Source organism: Hyaena hyaena, unplaced genomic scaffold (genome assembly GCF_003009895.1).
Source record: "Hyaena hyaena isolate Hyena2069 unplaced genomic scaffold, ASM300989v1 scaffold_18, whole genome shotgun sequence".
NCBI lineage: Eukaryota > Metazoa > Chordata > Mammalia > Carnivora > Hyaenidae > Hyaena > Hyaena hyaena.
The window spans coordinates 2,740,386-2,764,964 of NW_024080649.1; the positions used below are offsets into that span (position 1 = coordinate 2,740,386).

General features: G+C 43.4%; 1 protein-coding gene and 1 pseudogene across 1 annotated transcript in view; both read left to right on the forward strand.

Moving 5' to 3' along the window:
* Window positions 1–22,618, forward strand: part of LOC120224333 — a 28,536-nt pseudogene extending 5,918 nt beyond the window's left edge.
* Window positions 1–24,579, forward strand: part of TANGO6 (transport and golgi organization 6 homolog) — a 190,271-nt gene that overhangs the window by 160,550 nt on the left and 5,142 nt on the right. The window lies entirely within an intron of this gene.

Below are 24,579 nucleotides of genomic sequence, written 5' to 3' on the forward strand. Positions count from 1 at the left end.
GGGGGGAAGTTGATGATCTTAGAAAAAAAGAATGAGTACTTTGGGATTGACTATTCTAGATTTATTGAGATAACTAATACTACAGCCCTCTACATAGTCTGCAGAAAGCTGACTTCTAAGAACTATGAGGTACTTGAGAACTTTGCATATAGGTTTACAGTGACTATAAATGTGGCAGCATTTTATATTAAAACTTTCTCCCTTGCATTTTTATTTTTAATGTTTATTTATTTTGAGAGAGAGAGTGAGTGAGCATGTGTGATCAGGGAAGCGGCAGAGAGAGAGAATCCCAGTCAGGCTTCCCATTGTCCGCACAGAGCCCAATGCAAGGCTCCACCTCCCAATCCATGAGATCCTGACCTGAACTGAACTCAAGAGTCAGATGTTCAACTGACTGAGCCACACAGGTGCTGCATTCTCCCTTGCTTTTTAATATTAAAAGGTAATTCTTGGAGCATAGCTTTTCTTTCTTCTAATCACTAATTTTAGGTGACAAAAACCTAATCTATATTCTGTCTAGTAGGAGATAAGTAGTAGCCTTTAGAACTCATTCCTTCAAGATGATAATTTATTTTTTATTTTTTATTTTAAATAATCTCTGCATCCAACATGGGGCTTGAACTCACAACCCCAAGATCAAGAGTCATGTGCTCTTCCATCTGAGCCACCCAGGTGCCCCAAGATGATAAACAAGTGTTAACACTGTCTTTAAAAATAAGCAAACCCTGGAAACATCTTCTGGAGGAAGAGTTTGGGATTAACTGATGGCTGAGTCAGGTTCTGAGCCAAACCCAGGTCTCCACCCAGGAATGACTGTTAATTCCTTCTTCAAGTCCAGAGTTGGACTCTGATGACAGAAGCCTCTTCCTGATAACATAATGAACCGTGGCTTCACGAACATTTATGCAGTCAGAGGTTACTCTCCTACGTGTTTGTGAGAGAGAAAGCAAACCCTGGCTTAAAGAAAAAGAAATGGCTCATGTGTGATGTCATGCTTTTTGGGTTACAGCAGTTACCCATGGTCCATCTGAAAGACTGAGTGCATGCATCCTGGGTTCACCTGGTTTCCTGTTTGTCCAGACCAAGAACTGGGACCTGAGGAGGGTATGACACTTAATCTCTGACACAGCACAAATGGCAAGTTATAAGTAAACGGGCAAGCTGAATGGAAACTTTCCTTCCTTTTATTGGTTTTGTTCTATCTTGAAAGTTATTTTGGCAACATTTGGTGTGGTTTTGGTGCTATGTGTACAGTAAACGGGCCCAGTTCCTTCCCAGAGCCAGTTTCACACATTGCTCCTTTTAACAAATCGAAGGCTCTGTGTGAAGAGTAAATGAAAAGAACATTTATGTAAACATGACTGGGATCCAGGTAATAATTATTCCCCTGTAAACTTTGAAAAAGTTCTGGGGAGAGAGTGCCCTTCCAGGACTGAAATGAAAGAGACTCTTCCCTTCCTGGGAGCATAGAGCTATAGCCAGTTGATCAAGGCAGCAGTTCTGTTGATCGTCTGCCAATGGCCAGGGCTTGCTGTTTACAGTATTGATATTACTCATTAAAGACATTTAATATCAATTCAGCATTTGAAGGGGCGCCTGGGTGGCTCAGTTGATTAAGCGTCTGACTGTTGGTTTCTGCTCAGGTCATGATCTCATGGTTTGTGAGTTTGAGTCCCACATTGGGCTTGGTGCTGATGGTGCAGAGCCTGATTGGGATTCATTCTCTTTCTCTCTCTCTCTCTCTCTCTCTCTCTCTCTCTGTATCTCTCTATCTCAAAATAAATAAATAAACTTTAAAAAATTAAAAAAAAAAAAGAAGCCTATTCTGTATAAGGTATTTCTTCTCTGTCACAGTCTTCCTTTTTTTTTTTTGGTCTGTTCTTAGTGTCTGTACCACATACTCTAACCTCAGGAAGACAAGAGAAGCAGTGTTTCTGATGTGCTTACCTTGAAAGAACTTAATTCTGACACTTCACTTGAGAGAATAAGGAGGAGCATAAGATAATTCTTTGGGCTATTGGACTGGGTGCAAGTTCTGGCCTTGGTGCAAATCTCTTACCCCCCTCCCCCAGCCTCATTTCTCATCAGTCCCATCCCCCTGACACGGGTGTGGCAAGAATTAGATGGGATAACCTGTGAAACTCTTCAAAGTGTAAAGGGTTGAAAATATAAAAGATGACAGTAATAATGATTGCTATTCATCATTGGTGGTGGTGGTGGTATTGTTACTACGATTACTACTACCATCACCGCCATCACCGCCACTACTACTATCTTATCCTTAGATTTGCTGGGGCTTTGAATGATTTTTTAAAAATCCACCGAAGGTAATTTTATATTTGTACTGAATGAATAGGCAATTATTTCATGGCTGGAACTTTTAGAACCTTATACTTTATCATGCCAGGCTCACACCATTGGTCATCTCAGATTTTGGAAGATGACAAATTATGTGGAATCTAGCCTTCCAGCTCTGTACAAGGATCTCATGATTGCATATGCCACCTTGTTCTTCTTCATGGATACCAATTCAGCTGGAAAAGTATAAGAACCTAGGTGCTTTGGGGGCACCTGAGTGGCTCAGTTGGTTAAGCATCTGATCCTGGAATTTACCTCAGGTCATGATCTCACAGTTTATGAGTTCAAGCCCTGTGTCAGGCTCCACACTGACAGTGAGGAACCTGCTTATGATTCTCCTCTGCCTCTCCCATGCTCATATCCTCTCTCTCTCAAAATAACTGAAAAATAAAAAAAATAAAAAAAAAAAAAGGAACCTAGATGCTCTGTAGTTATTGAGCCAAAGGCCTTAACATATGTCTGGACATGATTTGACCTCAAGCATTATCATTCTTTCCCTGTCTTCTGTATCACTATGAAGCAGTGGATATAGTATCACAAAATAATAATAATGCTATCTGCTTTCATAAAGCAGACACTGAGCTAGGTGCATTACTGGATTATCTCAGTTGATTCTCTCAGGAACACTGAGGGGTAGGTGTTATCCCCATTTTACAGAGGACTAAAGGAAGACCCTCAGAGATTAGCCTGTACTCTACCTGGCTCTACGGGGCAGGGGGGTGGGGGGAGAGCAGGTGGACAGAGGATCCAAAGCTGGCTCCATGCTGACAGCAAAGAGTCCAATGTGGGGCTCAAACTCACGAAACGTGTCATCATTACCTAAGCTGAAGTCATGCTTAAGCAACTGAGCCACCCAGGTACCCCCGGGCCACCGACTTTTTAAAGAAGGAGCAAATAGGGGAGCCGGCTGGCTCAGTTGGTAGACCATGTGACTCTTGATCTCAGGGATGTAAATTCAAGCCCCATATTGGGTGTAGAGTTTACTTAAAAATAAATAAAGTTAAATTAAAATTAAATTAAAATGAAGGAAAGTAAATAAAGATTATTTTATTTATTTTTAAAAAATGTTTATTTCTGAGACAGAGAGACAGAATGTGAGCAGAAGAGGGGCAGAGAGAGAGGGAGACACAGAAACCAAACAGGCTCCAGGCTCTGAGCTATCAGCATAGAGCCTGACGCGGGCCTCGAACCCACGAACTGTGAGATCGTGACCTGAGCCGAAGTCTGGCGCTCAACCAACTGAGCCACCCGGGCGTCCCAATAAAGATTATTTTAAAGCAAATAATTACACCAGTAGTTGATGAAAATATCCATTAAGCAATCACCAGCTTCTTTACCATGGTGAGAATATTTAAAGTAACATTTTAGTTAATCAAGACTTGTACCAAGTTCCATTTCCTGTTCAGCCATCTACTTTTTCTGTAAATAGCAAAGTTCTCATCACTTCTGTGTGGCAAGGGGTTGCCGGAAAAACTGTGATGATTTTTTACACCTGTTATGTATATTCAGAAGCTTGTCTTACTCTGTTAAAGCCCAATACAATTTGCTATCTTTTCATTTCTAAGACCCAGTCAGACCAGAAGCACAACTTCTCAAATGTTCATTCCCACACAGTAACAATCAAATGTTTAGTCATTAATGAAAGCCTGTTTTTCTAAGGATCTCTACCATCTGTCAAATATAAGATTTGTATGTGGATGGTAATTCAGAAATCATACCCTTACACCACGGAGTTAAAGAGGGTTTATAGCCAGATAACCCTGGAGAGTGTCCGGGGCATTTTTCAGAGGCGTATTTGTCCCAGGATCTGAGCCAGCATCTGAGAGAGCAGGGCTAGAAGGTGTCAGGCGAGGAGTGTGCCAGGCTGGAGTCAGAGCCAACCCAAGAGGAGTTGAACGGCAGAACGGCAAGGCCAGGTCCAGGCAGATGAAGACATTCCCGCCAGGCTGCTGCTGCTGACCTACAGGGAGGTCAATGAGTGCTGTGTTCATTGTTAGTGTAATAGCCCCACTCCCCCTTGTCTCATATATATATATATTTTTTATCTCATTTAGTTTCTTAAATGGAGGTATAACTCATATCTATAAAATTCACTCTCTTAAAGTGTGCATTTCAGGGCTTTTAGTATTTTATAAAATTGTTCCGACACCACCACCATCTAATTGCAGGGCATTTTCATTACCCCCCAAAAGAAGGCTTGTAGCCAAGACAGTCATTACCCCGCCGTTTCCCGCTTTCCCCAACTCTTGGCCACCACAAATCTACCTATTGTCTCTGGAATTGCCTTTTCTAGACATTTCATACAAAAGGAATCACATAATATGTGGCCTTTTGTGTCTGGCTCCTTTCACTTAGCATAATGCAGTCAAGGTTCATCTTGTATTGTAGCCTACATTAGGATTTCATAACCTTTTATGAATGGATAATATTCTATTATATGAATATACCATGTTTATCTGTTCATCAGTTAATGGACATTTGGGTTATTTCCACAATTTGGCTATTTTAAATAATGTTGATGGAGCGCCTGGGTGGCTCAGTAGGTTGAGCATCCAACTTTGGCTTAGGTCATGATCTCACGGTCCATGAGTTTGAGCCCCGCATTGGGCTCTGTGCTGACAACTCAGAGCCTGGAGCCTGCTTCAGATTCGGTGTCTCCCTCTCTCTGCCCCTTCCCCTGCTCACGCTCTGTCTTTCTCTGTCTCTCAAAAATAAATAAACGTTTAAAAAAAAAGTTTTTAAATAAATAAATAATGTTGCTGTGAACATTTGTGTGCACGTTTTTGTGCAAACATATGCTTTCGTTCCCATGGGTGCACGCCTAGGAGTGGAATTGCTGGGTCATGTGGTAACTCTACATTTAACTTATTCAGGAACCAGACTCCTTTCCAGCTGCGTCGTCTCTCATTCACAGCAGCAATGTCTGAGGGTTCCAAATGCTCCACATTCTCGTTAGCACTTGTTATTGTCTATCATTTGCTAGGATTATCGCCACCCTAGTGAGTGTGAAGTGGTGTAGTTTAAATTTGCATTTCCTTGATGGCTAAAGATGTTGAGCATTGTTTCATGAGTTTATTAGCCATTTGGATAACTGCTTTGGAGAAATGTCTATTCAGAATCTTTGCCCATTTTTTTTTTAATTGGGTTACCTGTCTTTTTATTGTTAATATGTTTGTTTTTTAATTGGGATTTTTATATCATTGTTTCATAGTTTTACAAAGCTTAATTCAAAGATCCACAGCCCCAGATCCATAGCCCCGTCCTCCTTTTACCCTCCATTCTCTCTTCCCATTAGCAACTGTTTTCAACTTGATTGGCTGTTTCTTTAAGTATTTACTTCCATATTTCTTTTTTTAATGTTTATTTATTTTTGAGAAAGAGAGACAGAGAATGAGTGGGGGAGGGGCAGAGAGCCACCAAGACACAGAATCTGAAGCAGACTTCAAGCTCTGAGCTGTCAGCACAGAGCTCTATGCGGGGCTTGAACTCATAATCCCAGAGATCATGACTTGAGATGAATTTGGATGCTTAACCAACTGAGCCACCCAGGTACCCTAACTTCCATATTTCTTTCTTTTCTTTTTTTAATTTTTATTTTTAGAGAGACTGTCTACAAGCCAGGCAAGAGGGGCAGAGAGAAAGACAGAGACAGAGAGAGAGACTTTTAAGCAGGCTCCATGCTCAGTGCAGAGCCTGATGCAGGGCTCCATACCACGACCCTGAGATCATGACCTGAGCCAAAATCAAGAGTCAGATGCTCAAAACTAGGGACTACTGGGGGTGCCTGGGTGGCTCAGTCGGTTGGGTGCCCGACTTCGGCTCAGGTCATGATCTCACGGTTCGTGGGTTCGAACCCCGCGTCGGGCTCTGTGCTGACAGCCAGCTCAGAGCCTGGAGCCTGTTTCAGTTTCTGTGTCTCCCTCTCTCTCTGACCCTACCCTGCTCACGCTCTCTCTCTCTCTCTCTCTCTCTCTCTCTCAGAAATAAATAAAATATTTTAAAAAATAAAAAAATAAATAAAACTAGGGGCAACTGGGTGGCTCAGTCAGTTAGGTGTCCAAATTTGGCTCAAGTTGTGATCTCACTGCTCGTGAGTTTGAGCTTTGCATTAGGCTCTGTGCTATCAGCACAGAGCCTGGAGCCTGCTTCAGATTTTGTATGTTCCTCTCTCTCTGCCCCTCCCTCATTCATGCTCTGTCTCTCTCACTCTCTTGCAAAAATAAATAAGCATTAAAAATTTTTTTAAAAAAATTCAGATGCTCAACCGACTGAACCGCCCAAGTGCCCTTACTTCCATATTTCTAAGTAGCATGCTTACACTGCTATTTCTTGATTTTTCAGCACACTTACTGACTTCCTGCTAGATCTAATATGTGCAAGTGGGACTTACTCACTGATTATGTTCCTAAGGTGGAGAAAACTGGCCTGCAGTGAGAAGCAAAGAAGCAGCATAGTGGCTTAGACTTAGAGTGTTAAGTCTAGAGCTAGAATGTCTAGGATTGAATCCCAGCTTTACTACTTACTGGCCGTGAGACCCTGCACAAGTTAGTTGACCTCTGTGCCTCGATTTCCTCATCTATAAAAATGAGGATAATCATAGTACATAGGGTTGTTTTTAAAATTAAATGACCAGAGGGCACCTGGGTAGCTCAGTTGGTTGGGTATCTGACTTCAGCTCAGGTCATGATCTCACTGTTCATGAGTTCAAGCCCTGGTTTGGGCTCTGTGCTGACAGCTTAGAGCCTGAAGCCTACTTTGGATTCTGTGTGTGTCTCTCTCTTTCTCTGCCCCTCCCCAGATTGAGTTCTCTCTCTCTCACTCTTAAAAATAAACAATTTTTTTAATTTTTTAACTAAATTACCTTAATTATATAAAGCATTTAGAATGTATAGTTTCTGAGAGCTCAATATGTATTAGTTATTATTATTAATATGCCCCAAATATATGCATTCTCCTTCCCCATTTTCCCTATATAGTTATAGTTATATTCCAGTTTTTGCTCTGTCAACATTTAGTGTTTATGTTACCATAACTGTAACTATTATCCACAGCAGAGCCATATTATGCACTATGATTACATTTCCTTTCTTGTATGAATTTTGGCTTTCTCTGAAGTTAATAAATGTCTCAGGTTTACATTTGTTACTTTTCTGTGAACCTCTTACCAATTTATCCCTCATGCTAAATGTTTATAAATCCCTTAAAAGGTTCAAACATATCAAGTTTCACCTTCTGAGAGACATGTCTCCTCTAACCTTTCATTCACTTGCTCTTGAATGGACTAATTACTTTCTAAGACTACTGTAAGACTTAAGAACACGGCACTTAAAAGTTAGCGATGCTTTGTGTGCATAGGCAATACTTATGGACTGGGGAACTTTATAGGAAGTGATGATATGGCCAAGTCATTTCATCAGGAGACTTTCTTTCACTGGTAGACTTCAAGACTCTTTAAAGTTGTTTTCTTTGGGGCTGGTCAGAGAAGAATTGTCTGGTCTCCTACCTAGAGGGTGTGAGCCCAGCTGCCAGGGTTCTAGAAGATAAGTGGAAGAAGGAGGATGGCAGTCTCACCATTTTGTGTGTAGATTTTCACTTAATCTTTCTGTTTTCAACATGGTAGCCTCATCCTTATCGATACTGATGTCTGTCTATCCAGAGTCTCTTTGGTGGGATCCTCTAAAGGGTAAACTCCAAGCTTCTGCTGTGGTTGGGGAAGGGCAGTCACCTGGGTACACAGAATGGAAGACATGAGGCAACCTCCTTAATACAGACAAACTTCTGACCAGGGCTTCTGTTCACCTCCATTTTAAGAAATGTGACTGACCTATCAACTCCTGAACTTTTTTGAGTTTTTGTTGTGCATTACGCTTGCTTCTGGATTTAGTGAATCAATTTATTATCCAACCGAGACACTTCTGAGAGAGAAAGGAGACAATTATATAAGTGTAACAGCTGTACAAATTAACCTGGGAAAATCAGAATTATGACCCTAGAATTCATCCAACTGCTTTCTAGCATCAAAACTTTTGTTGCTATTGACTTATTAGTGCTTTTTGTTCTGATAGCTTAATACCATTTTTTTTTTTTCTCCTTTGGCTGTCCTTTCAGTGGGGTTCCAGGAAAGAACGGTGATGTGTGCGTGTATTCAGTCCACCAGCTTTCAGATGGCAGCTTCCATTCTCTCCTCTTCTAGATGGAGAAAGTAGATATGTGACTATAGTCAGAACTCTTTTGGTTTTAGGCAACAGAAACCTAGTTCGTTTCTTTTTTTTTTTTTTACCTAGTTCATTTCTTTAAGCAACAGAAACTAGCTTAAGCAGAGAGCTTTTTAGCCTGCAAGATCCAAAGAAGGGCTAAATAGTCATGTTGTGGGAAAATATGGGTTGGAGCTGGCTATCAGTGACTCCCAGAATCAGGAATTCAAACGCTCCATATCTTGTCTCTGTGTCTTCTGTATTTCATCTTTGTTCTTTTACACCAGCGTCCAGCTTTCCTCCTGTGACAGCAATATGACCACTGACAGTGATCCAGCTCTTACATCTAACACTCAGAGATTCCCTACCTGGTCCCAAATGCAAAAATTCCAGGGAGGAAACTTAATGTTCCAGCTAGGGTCTGATGCCCATCCTCATATCAGCCAACTTAGCTGAGCCAGGGAGGGTATATGGAAATGCTGTTTTGTGTAAAACCACCTTCAGTTTCCATGGGACCCATCTGTGAGAAGAGCTTGGGTCAGTACTTGGGTGTAGCGGGTAGTCCCATAGATTTCCTCAATAGTAACTTGGCCAAGTCCTATGACAGTAGTGATGGGTTTGAGAAATAAAGCCAGAAAGATTACAACTCAGTACCTTACTGTGATTGCTAAAATATCAACGTTCAACCTTTTCTAGTGATAACAGATATGACAGTTTGGAAGCCCTGACATTTAACACTGCTCCCTTTCTGCCTCTTCTGCACCATCATTTACATAGATCTACATATGTTAGAACTTGGTTTGTCTTCCTCTTCTGCATCAGACATACTACTTTATTTTCTGTAGGATAGCCTATTCCTTACCCTTCTTATCCTTTTTTTTAAAAATTGTATTTGTATATAATCTCTACACCCAGTGTGGGGCTCAAATTCACAGCCCCAAGGTCAGGAGTATAGAAATATACATATTTCTATATGTATATATAGATTAAAATTTATTATTTTGAGAGAGAGAGAGAGAATGAGCAAGGGAGGGACAGAAAGAGAAAGAGAGGGAATCCCAAGCAGGCTCCACACCATCAACACAGAGCCTGACTTGGGGCTTGAACTCACGAACAGCGAGATCATTACCTGAGCTGAAACCAAGAGTCAGATTCCTAAACCTCCGAGCCACCTAGGCACTCCCAAACTCAGAATTTTAGAATGTTAAGGTAGAAAAGGACTTAGAGACTACTTAATTTTATTTCACAAGAATTTTCCTTGGCTTATGAACTTGCTGAGTTCTTCTTCTAACATGAGGTCTTCATGGTCAAATAAGTTTGGAAAAAACTGCATATGACTATATGTTTTCCTCTTGGTGATTAGGTACATGGTTACCTATTAAAGAGTCTGAGGAGGCCTGCAGCAAAGAAAACCAACAATTTCCTCCAACTCATTTACCAAGGAACCTTTTTTTCATTATAAGTATGCCAAGTAATAATGCTCCATGGAAAATACTTTGGGAAATAATCCAACTGTCTTATTTTATGAATGAGGAAATAAAGTTTATGAAAAGACAGTGGTTACAAATTTCCAAAGCAAATGACAGGAAGAACTAGCACTCATTTCCAGTTGTTTCTGGTTGCTTACGTTGGCCAAATGCTAATAAAAAGATAACATCTCTCCCTCTTCCTTTTACTTAATTCACTCATTCACCTGGAACAAGGTTCATCTTATTCACCAGGGTATCTTAGGTGACATCATAAAGGGAACATAAGTTAAAGCACCAGATTTGGGATATCTACTGTCAGCTCCCTTTCTTTTTATCAGACCCAAAACACTTTTACTATACTAAATTATTATACCAAATATTTTTGTATTTCCCCTTTATTCTCCTGAAATGAAATTTGTAGCCTCTTAACCTACATGCATATTTTAATTTTTTTTAATGTTTATTCATTTTTGAGAGACAGAAACACACAGTGTGAGTTGGGGAGGGGCAGAGAGAGGGAGGCACAGAATCCAAAGCAGGCTCCAGTCTCTGAGATGTCAGCACAGAGACCGCCACGGGGCTCGAACCCACGAACCGTGAGATCATGACCTGAGCCGAAGCCGATGCTTAACCGACTGAGCCACCCAGGCACCCCAAAACATAGCATATATTTTAAATATAAATGTCTAGGCCGACTCTAGGTATAACGAACTATTATTTGGTTGCTCTTATATGTAGAGTCATCATGAATGTAACACAAATGCAAAATCACACAGATATCATAGGAGCAACTCAAAAGTACATTGTAGCGCTTGATTTTCCAAAAGAGTAAACTAATCTCTATAACATTCTAAACAAATGAAAATATTATCTTCTCTTAGTTTATATGGTAGTTGCAGTCCTGAAACTTCATTAAAACACTTTGAGCATTTGCCATCTGATAGCACTTATATCTAAGTGCTTTACATTAATTCATTCACTTAATCTTCATTATCCATTGAGTTATGATTAGTATCCCCATTTTACACATGAGGAAACTAACAGAGAAGATAAGTAACTTCTGCAACAACTAGCACGTGGCAGAGCAGTAGCAGGTAAGCCCAGGCAGCACGGGCAGGACTGAAGGTCCAGTGAGTGTCATCTGAAGGACTCAGAGACCCAGTCACTTGGGCATGTTCTGCACAAATCATGGCCAACAGAGGGCTGCTTGAGATCCTGGAAACCTGATACCCAAAAGGAAAACAGGCCAGACTACCTCCTGACAGCTTATTTCCTGTCTGCCCTGGAGAAGGATGGAACAGTGAGAGGACAGTGTTCGGGGCTGGCCTTGGACCCAGGTGCCCTGACCTCCCAGGACCTGCCAGAGTGAACGCCTCACAGAGCAGAGACAGGAAGCAGCACTGGCTTCCTTTTATTCCACCACATGTTCCATGATCTCTTGCCAAAAGGTCAGGCCAACCATGGACTTCGCCATCCAGCAACTTCCCCTAAGGGACCCAGAACTGAAAAAAGCAGGGAGCAGACCAAACACCTTCAGGGCTGCCAGGCTGGGGAGTAGGAGTCTGGGACTTTCCTTCCGCCCTGCAGCCTGATTGGAATCGTTTCTTCTTCTGATAACCAGATGGGCCTCTGGGTTGGAAAACCCACTTCTCTTTGCTTCATCCTCTGAAGGGGAGGAGTTGTGACCATACCCTCCTTGGGGTGATGTAAAATGACAGTTAGGATCGATGCTCTCTAGTCTGTTCCAGCTCATTGCTCACTGCTTCATGGTTTGTTTGCTTTTAGCAGATCTGCTCTGAATAAATTGCATGTTCTCTGAGGCTTAGTATTTAATAATAGTAGAACATTTATTAAGGGCTTATTGTACGGCAGGCAAAGCACCAGCTTCTTCACATTCATGATCTCCTGGAATCCTCCCAACAACCCTTGTGAGATAACTATGCTTAGTAACTCTATTTACAGATAAGAGAATTGAGGTCCAGAATACTTACATTTAGATGCACGGGTCACATGGCCAGTAAGAGGGACAACTGAGTGCACACCCAGGCTGCCTTATTGCCAGCTTGGCTGTTGTGACGGAACTAGTCAGAACTGGCCTGAGATGACACTTGAGGAAGAGGTAGACTGTTACAGGCGTGTTGGGACAACCTTGCATTCCTAGGACTTCGGCTTCCTTAACCACTCCACTTCCTTCCGCTCCATAGTTCGTAGTTCTCTGGGGTTGATGGGTGTTCGTGCAGTCGGCACGGTGAGGGAACTGCAGCTAGAAAGTGCTTTCTGAAATGCAGATCTGCTGAAGTCCAGTCCCCAGCTGACATTTCTACCCTGGTCCCTGAGATAAAGACCAGGCTTCTTCACATGACACAGAAGGCCCTTTATATTCTGGACCCCCTGACTTCTCTGTCTCCTCCGTACTTCTCCTCAAATGCCCTGACAGCCTCATCCGCAGACTGCTGCTTGCAGACATCTTGGTCTCTACTCTTTCTTTTTAAACATTTATTTAGTTATTTTGAGAGCCAAAGTGCATGGGCAGGGAAAGGGCAGAGAGAGGGAAAGAGAGAATCCCAATGAGGCTTCTGTGCTGTCAGCACGGAGCCTGACCTGAGCCAAAATCAAGAGTCAGATGCCTCACTGACTGAGCCACCCAGGTGCCCCAGTCCCTACTATTTCTTATGCCGCAAACACCTTCTTTTCCCCTCACCTGTCCATCTGATTAGCTTTTATTCATCCTTTAGGACTCAACTTACATTTTACACTCTGTGAAAAGCCTTTCCTGACTTCCCAAGTAAAATCAGTCCTCGCTTCTCCAGGCTCCAGAGTACTTTATGTATCAGCTCTGGACTAGAGTAGTGTGATGATTTCATCATGTCTGATGCCAACAGGGAACTGCGAGCCCCTGAACACACCAGCCACTTTTTTCTTTCATTGTGGTAAAAGATACAGAAGACAAAATCTACCATCTTAACCATTTAAATTTTTTTTATTTTTTTTATTTTTAGAAAGAGAGCATTAGTAGGGGAGAGGGGCAGAGGGGGAAAGAGAGAGAATCTTAAGCAGGTTCCACCTCCCTCACCCCCTGGCAGTCACCATTCCCTCTGTGTGAATTTGACTACTCATTCCATTCACTTTTATATTCCCCAAATCTTGCACATTGCTTTGCACAAAATAAGCGCTTAATATTTGTTGAGAGAGTGCACAAAGTCTTTAAGAGGCATGGAACACATCTCTTAAATTTCTTTGTACCTGCCTTTATGATAAATAGATTTCCTAGATCTTCAACTGGAAATTCTGGGATTTCCAAGCTCTTCCAGTATTCAGGTTTCCCAAGAGCAGAAGTTGTCCAAACAAGTTCTCATTAGGAGGGAATTTTACCCTCCTTTACTTAGAAACGCCTGAAGTTTTCATTGCAGTTGGGCTGTAGACATACTGTCCCCAAATCAGCTGGGCGATGGAGAACTGCGGCAGTGACAGCATGCATATGGATGTTCTGCCAGAACCTTCTGCATTTCGCAACTTGGCTTCTTGACACACACACATACACCATTGATACACTCTGTGTGTGCTATATATATAGCAGTATATATGTATGGGCATATATGCAGATATATATATGTGTATATATATATCTTTTCAAAGTTCTAACGCATGTATTCCCCTTAATCCCTCCCATCTGGGCAGAGGTTTCTGCCGTAATTCCAGCTAACCTAGCAACAGAGGCTGCTGCGTTTGTATTATCCTTTCATTTTCTTAAAGAACGTGTGTTGGTAGCCTGTAACTCTCTGTCTTCAGAATCGCACTTCACATACACATATTTAAGAAGGAATTTTTTAAATGTTTTGGGGGAAAAATGCAGTGCCAATTTGTGGATCAAAAATGATTTTGAGCAAAACCAAAACGGGAGGTATCACCATCCCAGACTTCAGCCTCTACTACAAAGCTGTCATCCTCAAGACAGTATGGTATTGGCACAAAAACAGACACATAGACCAATGGAACAGAATTGAGAACTCAGAAGTGGACCCAAAAGTATACAGCCAACTGATCTTTGACAAAGCAGGAAAGAATATCCAATGGAAAAAAGACAGCCTTTTTAACAGATGGTGTTGGGAGAACTGGACAGCAACATGCAGAAGAATGAAACTAGATCATTTTCTCACACCATGCACAAAAATCAACTCAAAATGGATAAAGGACCTGAACGTGAGACAGGAAACTATCAACACCCTAGAGGAGAAAGCAGGAAACAACCTCCTTGACCTCCACCGCAGCAACTTCTTACTTGACCCATCCCCAAAAGCAAGGGAATCAAGAGCAAAAATAAACTGTTGGGACCTCATAAAGATTAAAAGCTTCTGCACAGCCAAGGAAACAACCCAGAAAATTAATAGGCAACCAACGGAATGGGAAAAGATAGTTGCAAATGACATATCAGATAAAGGGTTAATATCCAGAATCTATAAGGAACTCACCAAACTCCACGCCCGAAAAACAAACAACCCAGTGAAGAAATGGGCAGAAGACATGAACAGACACTTCTCCAAAGAGGACATCCAGATGGCCAACAGACACATGAAACGATGCTCAGCATCCCTTCTCATCAGGGAAATACAAATCAAAACCACACTGAGATACCACCTCACGCCAGTCAGAGTGGCTAAAATGAGCAAATCAGAGAACTCTAGATGCTGGCGAGGATGTGGAGAAACGGGCACCCTCCTACACTGTTGGTGCGAATGTAAACTGGTGCAGCCCCTCTGGAAAACAGTGTGGAGGTTCCTCAGGAAACTAACAATAGAACTCCCCTATGACCCAGCAATAGCACTGCTAGGAATTTACCCAAAGGATACAGAAATGCTGAGGCATAGGAGCACATGTACCCCATTGTTCATAGCAGCACTCTCCACAATAGCTAAAACATGGAAAGAGCCTAAGTGTCCATCAACAGACGAATGGATCAAGAAGATGTGGTTTATCTATACCATGGAATACTACATGGCAATGAGAAACAATGAAATCTGGCCATGTGTCGCAACATGGATGGACCTTGAGGGTGTTATGCTGAGCGAAATAAGTCAGGCAGAGAAGGACAAATATCATATGTTTGCACGTATAGGAGGATTAGGAGGAACTTGATGGAGGAACAAGGGGGAGAAGAAGGGCGGAAATGGTGGGGGAAAGGGAGAGAGGCAAACCATGAGAGACTCTTGAATGCTGACAAAAACTGAGGACTGATGGATGTGGGGGGGAGGGGGGGATGGGCATGGAGGAGGGCACTTTGGGGATGAGCACTGAGTGTTATGTAGAAACTAATTTGACAATAAACTATTTGTAAAAAAAAATGATTTTGAGGGGTGCCTGGCTGGCTCAGTTGGTGAAACGTGACCCTTGATTTCGGGATTGTGGGTTTGAGCCCCACATTGGGTGTAAAGATTACTTAAAAATAAAATCTTTTTTTTTTTTTTTTGAGAGGGAGAGAGAGAGCACGACCAGTAGAGGGAGAGAGAGAATCTTAAGCAGGCTGCATGCTCAGCACAGAGCCTGATGCAGGGCTCAATCTCTTGACTCTGGTATTATGACCTGAGCCAAAATCAAGAGTCAAATGCTTAATCAACTAAGCCACCCAGGTGCTCCTAAAAATAAGATCTTAAAATGATTTTGACCCTGTCCCCTTTGGAAAATAAAAACCTGATTGTTGATAGTTAAGAAAATTCCAAGAAGTGTAATAGGTTATGTCCAAATCACGTCACCCTTATTAAACATGCACTTAGGTTTCTCCCAGGAGAGTTGTTACTTTCGAAACCATGGTGTAACTAACTCCTACTCTCCCACTCAGTGTTTTTTCCTAACCTCCCACACTACTGCATCCTGGCTGCTTGTTAGAGTCACCTGGAGAGCATAAAAATTATAAAAATAAATTAAAACATTTTGTGAAAAGTCCTGGATCCTAACCACTATGAATCTGGTTCTTAGGTGTGAGGTGGGGGCCCAGCCATTTTAAACCTTCTCCAGGGAGTTGTAATCTGCAGCAGGGAATCCCTATGCTAGAATGACAGCGTTGCACAGAGGCAGCCTCTGGGCTTTGTAGCCGTATTTTGGAGTGTGTAGCAGGGGTTCTTCTTTCTGGTCTAGTCCACACCATGTACATATTAGCACATGATACAAACCCCACCAGGACCTCTGATGTGTCAGTGCCTGGTTTTCTCTGGCCTTTGCTTCCCAAGGCACCTTGCACAGTGTCTAGAATTCCATTGACTAGATGTCCTCAAGAGAGTGTCTTGTCCTTCCCCTATGTGCGATTCCAGCTAGACCTGGAGCTGTGCGACCCGAGTTTGCCTGGTGATGCAGGGTGCCCCAAAGGAAACCTTATGGTCAGCCAGTGGCCCAGTTATTTATTGCTCTGCCTCCTCCCTGCCCAGGCTCCATCCAAATAAACAACTTTGATGGGACAAGGAAAAGGTCAAATCTTCTCCATTGCTTCCTCTTACGTATTGGATTTCCTAGTAATTGCACATATTTAAAAACAAGGTTTGGGGGTGCCTGGGTGGCTCAGTCGGTTAAGCGTCCGACTTCGGCTCAGGTCATTATCTCACCACTCATGGGTTCGAGCCCCGCATTGGGCTCTGTGCTGACAGCTCAGAGCCTGGAGCCTGCTTCAGATTCTGTGTCTCCCTCTCTCTCTGACCCTCCCCTGCTCACACTGTCTCTCTCTCGGAAATAAATTTTTAAAAAAACATTAAACATTTTTTTAAAAATAAAAGCAAGGTTTTCAGAGTTAGCCCTAACAGATGCAGGTTTGAACTCTGGCTGTATCCTGGAGCAAGTCACTGAAACCATTCTACATTCCCTTTCCCTCATTTTAAACTGGACCTAACAACACCTGTCTCATAGGATTAAATGAGATACTGTGTGCAAAGGGCTTAGCACAGTGACTGAAGCGTCAAAAACACTCAGTAAATGGTAGTAGTGAGCCTTTTGCAAGCACTCATCCCGCGTGGGAGGCGTTAGGCACAGGCAGGGAGCAGGACTGGGCTCCCTCAGTGGGGGGTTTGCACGGGAGAGCCTCCTCTGACGGCCAAGTGGAGCCCTTTCCCCACGCAAGGTCACGGTCACAGAGTAGAGTTTGAAAGCTGGGATCGTAAACACCTTTTAAGGACAAAGCTCCCCATCTCCTCTCCCACAGCAGCAGTCTGCTGCCTTTGCACATACTCCGGCCATTTTTCCTGCCTTCTTTGTTCTATTTCCGTGCCTGTGGGGGTGAAGGAAGGCTGCCGCCTTCCTCAGGTTGCTATTTAAAGACATTCCAAAAGATGCTGTGGCGATTGCTTGCGGCCCTGCCACCGAGAGAGCCGGCTGCAGCCCGGTGGGCGCGGTCCGCTGGCCCCTCGAAGCCCGGGCAGTGCGCCTCAGCCTCAGCTGCCGGCAGTGGGCAGGTGTTGTGGGTGAGTCCCATCGCCCACTCTTTGTTTAGGACTCCTGAACTGTCACCCCTGCCAGGGGCTAACCGTAGTGTCTGTCTTGGTCTTTGTCCCTAAACTGCCAACCTGCCTACATCCCTGAAGCATTTTCAGCACTCGACCAGTTAAAAATTTCCCCTTTATTCTTCAGTGAAAATCACGCATGATACTCCCCTCATCCCCTCCCTACCCTTTCTCCAATTTGCACTCAAGATACCCTCCACATTTAACAGCCAGACACGAACCAAGAAGGGCAAAAATGCCATTTATCTCTAGGGCTAGCAGAGAAAAATACTTTGGAAATAAAAGGGTTTTGAAAGGCTCAGTAACCTCCAGTTAATAATAATAATGCTTCCCTGAACTTCAGCATGTTTGAGATTCTCTGTCAGGCATGGATAGAAAGCTCTTAGGCATTAGTAATCCTGTCTTTCTTTGCCGACCTTCCCATCCCATCGCTTTTCAGTGAGGTGTCTCAAAAGCCCAGTCTTTCTATTTGAATCAGCCTTAATTTCTTTTTCATACACCCATCAAAGTAAGGGCTTGGGTTTTATCAGGAAAGCATTTATTCTTCTCCAGGCCAGAGCTCCCTGAATGATGTCCAAATTGTCTACCTCCATTCTGCTTCCCCAGTTTATTTGTTTCCTGCCCATTATCTTAGCTACTCGCTTCCAAGACCTCAGAGCCTGGCTCCTGTCTGATTGCCCAGCAGAGTTGTTTCTGGTGCCCGCAGCCCTGTGAACTGGCAGTTGTCAGGGACCCGTTGTCCCCCGACCCGCTCTGGCCCTGATTCTGCACTCAGACTGCGTTAAGTCCCTTTCCCCCTTCTTCCACCTGTTCTAATGCCCCTCTATTTATTCGCCTTCCTAACACTTTTTTTTTTTTGGCCTCTGCTCTCTCCCTTTCATTTTCAGAGCGGTGCCTTTCCCCTCATTTTCTTAGCCCTGTGGTGGTACATCCAATTATTTCAATATCAGAGTAATAATAGCAACAATACTTTGAATTATGTACTACTTGGCTTATCATAGCAGAGTACTGTCACATGCATGATCTCTTTTGATCCCACAATCAACTTGTAAGGTAGACAGTGTGCTGTATGCTTCCCGCTTCGGCAGAGGGAAATAATAGCCACTTCGAGAGGAGAATAGTGTAGTCATCAATAAAGAACACTGGCTCCAAGTCAGGCTGCCAGGGTTGGAATCCTGGCTCTGCTTGTTACCAGCCGTGTGGCCGTGGGCACATTGGAGATAATAACAGTACCTCTCTCATTGTGTTGTTTTGAGGATTAAGTGAGTTACTAGAGATGAGATGCTTAGAACCGTACCTGACACATAAAGGTATTATGTAAGGATCAGCTGTTGTTATTGTTCATTCGTTTGTTCGTCAAAAATTTTCTACACACCAAGGGCGCCTGGTGGCTCAGTCAGTTAAGCATCTGAGTCTTGGTTTTGGCTCAGGTTATGATCTCATGGTTAGAGATTTCGAGCCCCAAGCACAGAGCCCTGCTTGGGATTCTTTCTCTCCTTCTCTCTCTGCCCCACCCCCAAAATAAGTAAATAAACATCAAAAAAACTACTACACACCAGAGCTCTTACATGCCAGGCTCTGTCCTAAGCCTCAGTGATAGAATAACAAGGACACAGAGTACAGTATTAGTGGGGGAGACTGACAACCCCTCACTTACTTAACACCCACCATACACAAGTCTTTGTGCTTGGATCTTGATAGACATTAACTCTCATTCTTACCACCTTAAAAAGAGGCAGTATTATCCCTATTTACAAATGAGATCACTGGGGTTCCTAGAGCTGAAGTTTGCTCAGGATTCTCTAAGCTAGTGATTAGGAGCATCAAAATTCACCCCCACCTGATTCACCTGCCTCTGGACCATGAGGTTCAGCTCTGTGCGTTTGTCTCCCCCACCCAGTGGTGAGCTCATGAAGGGCAGGCACAGGTCCTCATTACACAGAATGCTTAGCAGAGCCTCCTACACACGGTTTGGAAAAAGGTGGCTCAGTTGTGGTCTGTTGATGATCCTTGACTCTATGTACTTGGCCCCATCTGTCCACTCTCACTGCCCTCAGCCACCAAGTCATAGACTTGTCTTTTTTCTTTTTCTTTTTTTTTTTTTTTAAATGTTTTTTATTTATTGAGAGAGAGAGAGAGAGAGAGAGAGAGACAGCGTGAGCAGGGAAGGGTCAGAGAGAGAGGGAGACACAGACTGTGAAACAGGCTCCAGGCTCTGAGCTGGCAGTCAGCACAGAGCCCGATGCGGGGCTCGAACCCACGAACCGCAAGATCATGACTTAAGCGAAAGTCGGACGCTTAACCGACTAAGCCACCCAGGCACCCCTATAGACTTGTCTTAACATGGAGGCACAGTCATCAAAATGAGGGCCCTTAGCATTTGCCTATGGCTTCCTGACAGATTCATCCTATACCAAATGCTTATTCCAACATGCTGTAGACAGAACTAGTCAGACTCTGGGGTCTCCTCCTCTTCTGGGCCTCAATCTGGAGAATCTGTTTGCCTGCCAGGCCAGTTTCTACCTGCTAATCCAGTCTCCACACACACACATACACGCACACACACACACTGCCCCATTCTCCTGTCTGCCCCAGCCTTTTATTTCAATGTCTAAACTTCTCTGTTTCTGTCTTTGTGCCCAATATTTATTTCTCAGCCACAATGGTAGGTTGATGGGATTGTATGGGATTTAGTTTTCTTTCTATCTTCTTTGCCTCATCTGTTGGTTCTATGGGAAGATTGAATTTCTAAGTACAATTAGTGTATGCTTGCATTTAACTTTTTTAGCCTTTTATATTAAAAAAAATTTTTTAACATTTACTTATTTTTGAGTGAGAGAGCTGTCAGCACAGAGCCTGATGCGGGGTTGAACTCACAGACTACAAGATCATGACCTGAGCCGAAGCCTGACACTTAACTGACTGAGCCACCCAGGCGCCCCTATCCTTTTATATTTAGCAACCCATTTTCCCTTAAATATTAAGAAATTATAGGTGGAAAATCCTCTGTTTGATAACATCTTTCTAGAGTTTTTATTTCTGTAAATGTCTTACTTGTACTCATTTGTGTTGTGTCCTATCCCACATAATAACAGAAGAATACCAGTTTCATCCACCTAAATTCCATTTGTAAAATCACCTTGAGACTTAAAATATTAAAATAACTTGGGGTGCCTGGGTGGCTCAGTTGGTTAAGCACCTGACTTCACTTCAGGACATGGTCTAATGGTTCATGAGTTTGAGCCCCACATCGGGCTCTACGCTGATGGTGTGGAGCCTACTTGGGATTCTCAGTCTCCCTCTCTCTCTGCCCCTCCCCATCTTGCACTCTCCCTCTCTCTCTCAAAAATTAATAAACATTAAAAATTTTTAATATTAAAAAAATATAAATAAATAAATTTTTAATATTAAAATAATTTGTGAAAAATGTAAATGAGTCTAATTACTAAATGTCTTTGCTAATAGAGCTTCTATTAGGTAGTTTTTCACTTAGAGACTTGTTTTCTTCCTCTGTTCCAGATACTCTGGGTTGTGGTTCTATTGCTTTTATGATCATGTGGTATATTGCTTTTATAATCAAATAAATATATATATTTAGGAATAAAAAAGAAGAAAGATACTTGCCATTTATTTCTTCTTTTGATCTTAACTCAAAGATACAATGACCACTTCAAGGATGTTCAGGGTCAAGGTCATTGAAAGAGTCAAACACAGTTTTCCTGCTTTTCCAATGAAAATGCACCTGTTTGCCCAAAGCAGTCTTTTGCTCACACCATTTCCATATTAGTATTCCCTGCCTCATCTGGTCTTTTCTTTCTCTTTAATGTTTTTTATTTATTTCTCAGAGAGAGAAGGAGAGAGACAGCATGAGCAGGGGAGGGTCACAGAGAAAGGGAGATACAGAATCCAGAACAGGCTCCAGGCTCTGAGCTAGCTGTCAGCACAGAGCCCGACGTGGGGCTCGAACCCACAAACTGCGAGATCATGACCTGAGCTAAAGTCGGTCACTTAACCGACTGAGCCACCCAGGCGCCCCTCATCTGGTCTTTTTCTAAGCCATTTCTAACCTTAAAGACTACCCTTGTCCCTGAAGCATCAGCTCTGTGTGCTTTAAGGAACTGAGAGGAAGGGGGAGGAGAGGGGAGAAGAGAAAGTGTGTGTGTGTGTGTGTGTGTGTGTGTGTGTGTGTGTGTGTGTGTGTGTGTTAGACGCCACTTTTAGGCAACAGGCTTGAGCAATGGAAACCTGAGAAAGGTAAAAGGGCCCACAGTGACCACTGGGCTGAATGCAGACAGGCTCATTATGTGATCCACCTGTCTGCATATGGTCAGGAAATATGGCCTACTTACAACCAGGCACAGGTACCAAAAAGAGGAAAATTCCATATGTTCCCATACCTTCTCTCCTCCCCTCCTTCACTGCAACCCCCACCACTGCCTTCTGACTGACTGTCTCTCCTTTGCTGTCCTGCCCCTTGTCCCTTGCAGTGTATTCTATAAACTTTTATCTCCTTTGTTCTGCCTCTGTTGAACTCTCTCACCGCCCACATTCTGATCAGGTCTCACCACATGTATGTGTGTGTGTTGCATGCAAGCTCAAAATTCTCTTAATAAAGCACCTGAACCCCATCCCTCTCCAAAGAGTTTTCAGACTAAGAACCTAGGTAAGATATCCCTGTTTAAGATAATCCCTGGCCAAGAGCTTCTCAGATGGTGAAACTGTTTATTTCAACCATCAGCTACAAAAAGCTAAGCTAGATCTCCTTTGGATGAGATGCACCCACCCCCACTCACACCTTTACACCCCCCCCTCCACCTTTCCCTGGAGTCCTTGGGCCTTGATGCTTGGGGTTGAGGGGAAGAGCAGGTGTGTTGAACTCTTAATGAAAGGTTTCCTCCATGGGATTGCCTATATCCTGCCCACCACAATGGCTCCTGGGAGTAACTTTACCTTTGAACTCTCCTTGTATTCAGCCCCTGATCCGTGGGATTTGGTGACAATCCCTGGCTGGCAGGAAGCTTTGATCCTTGGGGAGTCCAGAGGAAGTCCTGTGATGTGTGGGATCCCCAGCGACACAGGGAATGGAAGGAAGCCTTGCCAGGGTGGGCTGCTAAAATAGACCCATTAATTAAGAAGGAGCCTTTGCCTAACACTCAGTTACCCAAAAAAGGAGATCCGGCAACTGATAACAAGGAACTCAGCACCCCTCAAGTATGAAGTGGTGTTTGCACAAGTATTATTGTTATTTTAGGGACACAGCAGTGCCAAGGGGAAAATTCCTACCCACACCAGGAAAGAGCAGAGTACCTTAGCAGAACAGAATGCCTCAGAAGCTCCCTTTTTAACAAGTAAAAGCTAACCTTATTTTGAATGTTAGGAGGCTCTAGCAAAAATTCTCAAAGATATTTCTGAGTAGGTGAAAGATTCCTCCAGAAGAAGAAACAAGAGGACCTTGTGATAAACACTCACTGGGAGCTCTAGAATTTCTGTGTAAGAGACACTTTGGGCTTAATGCCATTGTAAAAGAGGGTCAGGAGACTTTTTTAAAACTGTATTTGCGGGCCACCTGGGTGGCTCAGTCGGTTAAGCATCTGACTCTTGATTTCGGCTCAGGTCATAATCTCATGGTTCATGAGTTCAAGCTCCGAGTCAGACTCCACACTGACAGCCTGATAGCCTGGAGTCTGCTTGGGATCCTCTCTCTCTTTCTCTCCCACTCCCCCCACCCCCCTGCTCGTGCTCTCTAAATAAATAAATAAATAAATAAATAAATAAATAAACAAACGAACTTTAAAAAATAAATTAAATAAGCCCCACATAGCAAGCAGGCAGGCTGGGTTTGCTTAGAATCTGCATCAAATTGAGGTGGCCTGAGGCTGAGGGGACTTGATAAAGCTTCCCCTTCGGCTACGAATAGAAGTCTGAGTGAAGCCCCTAGCCCCTGCTGGGGAAACCGTCTCCCTGCACCCACCTCCACAGGCAGAAATCACTTCCTTTGCTTCCGCAGAAGCGCGGAGCTTATCTCTTGGAGAGGAGATCTGTCTGGTGTGCGTGTGTCTACCTCCCCACTAGGCTGTGGCTGCCACAGGGTAGGGTTCGTGCATTATTCATCCGTTTATCACCAGCACGCTGCCTGGGCACGAAGTAGGCCCTTCATAATGATTATTGAATGAGTGAGTAATCATGAGGGAGTAGTTCTGGGGAGTCATCCTCTTTCGGGAATCATCTCTCCTTTTCATGCTGCCAGCCTCGAGGAAAGAAAGAGAGGTTACCAAAGGGCAGTGGGAAGGGCGCCCCAGGCAGCACTAGACATGCCCGCACCAGAAGACCCACTCCTTTTATGTCTCAGCAGCTCCCTAAGAAAACCCAGGAAACAGCTGCACGAGACACAGGGTGGCATGTCTGCGAGGTAGGCCCAAGGTCCTCAGGCACCTGATGCAGTGACCCAGGGCCAGAGCCCTGGGAGCTGTCTGCAGGGCCCGCTGTGCGACATGTGGCGCCAAGCTCAAAATGAGAATGTGGGGTCCCTGGTTCAAAAAAATAAGGAAAACATGCCCTTAATGGTATATAAATATAAAGTTGTTTCCTTTCTTTCACAATCTTTCTCTCCTTCGACTTGTCATGTGTTTATTATTTGCTGTTAATGCTGTTCTAGGTAGAGAAACATTTTACATGTGAGCTTACTAGCACGGATCTTGCAGTTCCTCTTTATATTGTGCAATGTCGATTTTAAATGCAAGTAGAAGACCATTTACCTCATATGTAGAATCACCAGAATGACACGAATTGTGTTCTGAGGTTTGTGCGCACATGTGTGTTTCTGTCTTCGCAGAACAGCGGAACCCTTGCACAAAACTAACTCACCTGCTTTTGTTTCACTTTTGATATGTGTGCATCCTGCCAGCACTCGTTACCTTCAGTCTGCTGATGAGTAAGAAAGGACTGAAAGGAACAAGAACTGTGTACTGTCATCGTTTTCGGAGCAAATGGTTGGATAAAACAGAAGAGCAACATGAAGGATGTAGTAGGGTATCTTACTCATCCATGTGTCTTAGAAAGCCATTGCCTTCTTTCTGTGTT